Source organism: Chrysochloris asiatica, unplaced genomic scaffold (genome assembly GCF_000296735.1).
Source record: "Chrysochloris asiatica unplaced genomic scaffold, ChrAsi1.0 scaffold00008, whole genome shotgun sequence".
NCBI lineage: Eukaryota > Metazoa > Chordata > Mammalia > Afrosoricida > Chrysochloridae > Chrysochloris > Chrysochloris asiatica.
In genome coordinates this window covers 23,150,808-23,153,217 of record NW_006408526.1, presented here as the reverse complement: position 1 = coordinate 23,153,217, position 2,410 = coordinate 23,150,808, and positions in this window count along the sequence as shown.

The following is a 2,410-nucleotide window of genomic DNA, read 5'->3' as shown; positions in this document are numbered from 1 at the left end:
TATAATATTAGTTAAGTATCATTGAGTTGGTTCTGACTCATAGTGACCCTTTATAGGGTTTCCAAGTTTTTGTGTTTATTTAATATGGATTCCTGGTATGGTGCTGTAGGTTAAGCACTGGACTGTCATCTGCAAGGTTGGTGGTTCAAAACCACCAGCCTCTCCTCAGAAACCCTATATAAGGTTGCTATGAGTCAAAAATTTGTAAAACAACTACCTGGCCAACTGATTGAAGGAGATCCATATTTGTGCCCATTTGGAAGAGAGGGGATGCAATCAAATGCAGACATCATTGAACAAAATTAATATTGCATGCAAGTAAAATTTTTCTGGAGAGAATTCAAAAACGATTGCAAGAGCACATTCTGAGGGAACATCCAGAAATTCAAGCCACATTCAGTAAAGGACGTGGAACAAGGGGTATTGTTGATGACATCAGATGGATCTTGACTAAAAGCAAGAAAATACCAGAAAGATGTTTACTTGTGCTCTATTGACTATGTAAAGTGTCCGATCGTGTGGATCATGACAAACTATGGACAACACTGTGAAGAAGGGGAACTCCAGAACACTTAATTCTGCTATGGAAGGAAGTTTGCATAGACCAAGAGGCAGTTGTTCTAGTAGGACAAGGGGATACTGAATGGTTTAAAATCAGGTAAGATGTGTGTCAGGATTGTATACTTTCACTGTATTATTCAATCTGCATGCTGAACAAATAATATGAGAAACTGGATTATATGAAGAAAAATGGGGGGAAAGGATTGGAGGAAGACTCATTAACAATGTGTGATATTCAGATAATGCAACTTTGCTTGCTAGAATTGAAGAGGATTTAAATTACTTACTGATGAAGATCAACAACCACAGCCTTCGGTATGGATGGCACCTCACTGCAAAGAGATCAAAAATCCTTACAACTGGACCAATAAATAACATCATGATAAATGAGGAAAAGATTGAAGCTGTCAAAAGACTTCAGTCTACTTGGCTCCCGCAATCAACACTTATGGAAGAAAGAGCCAAGAAATCAACTGGCATATTGCATTAGGCTTATCCGGTATAAAAGACCTTAAAAAACCTCTTTAAAGTGTTTAAGAGCAAAGATGTCCATTTGAGGACTAAGGTGCACCTGACTCAAACCATGGTATTTTCGGTAACCTCATATGTATGTGAAAGTTAGACAATGAATAAGGAAGATCATAGTGTTTTGTTTTATTGTGCATGGGGTCACTATGAGTCAAAACTGACTGGATGGCACCTAATAACAACAAATGAGTCAGAACTGACTAGATGGCACTTACCACCACCACCATATATATATACCCAAATACTTATGTATATACATATATGTATGCATACAGAAGCATATCTCAGAGATATTGAAGGTTTGGTTCCAGACCACCATAACAAAGCAAATACAAAAATTTCTAGCATATACACAAATCATGTTTACACTGTACTATAGTCTCTTAAGTGTGCTATAGCATTATGAAAAAGTTTGAAATATTGTGAGAATTACCAAAATGTGGCACAGAGACACAAAGTGAACACATGCTGTTGGCAAAATGGTGCCAATAGACTTGCTCCACGAAGAGTTGCCACCAACCTTATTTGTAAAAAATGCAGTGGTCTTTGAAGCATGTAACAATGAAACAAAATAAAATGAGGAATGTCTCTTGTGGTGTATTATGTGTGCCTATATATATGAATACATACACGGTTGTTGTTGTAAAGTGCCATTGAATTGGTTTCAACTCATAGCAACCCTATATAGGGTTTCTGAGGAGTGGTTGGTGAATTTGAAGTGCTGACCTTGTGGTTCAACAGACCTCGCAGACACCAGGACTCCTAGTGGATGCCTGATATGACAGATCATTCTGAATCCTATAAAGACTATGTCTTTTCTATCTATGCATATGACAGGTACCCAGAATGCCCAGGGCATGTAGCATCCATCCATCAGATGCCAGCAGGGCCTGTGTTTCCCAGGCTCATGCCCAGCAAAAGAGGAAGAAGGCAGCTCCATAACAGAGCGGAACTGCCTGATATTTTATTACCATGCACAGAACAGGGCACAATTTATAGACTTTCAGTGTTGTAGGCAACCGAAATTACTGAAAGTGAATCTATACAAGTATAAGTCATAATGCATTGCTATCAGTTTCCAGTTAATGCATGCTCACGCTTATGCCAAGCAAAGTGTTTAAATCTGTCTCTGCCATCAGTGGATGGCTGCAGACAAGTTCTTCTAACAATATACTTGTCTTAAATTCGTTGTTGTTGTTAAGCGCCATCGAGTCAGTCCCGACTCATAGCGACCCTGTGTAGGATTTATGAGGAGTGGTTGATAAGCTTGAACTACTGACTTTGTAGTTCAAACAGACCTTGCAGTCCAGCGCATTAACCT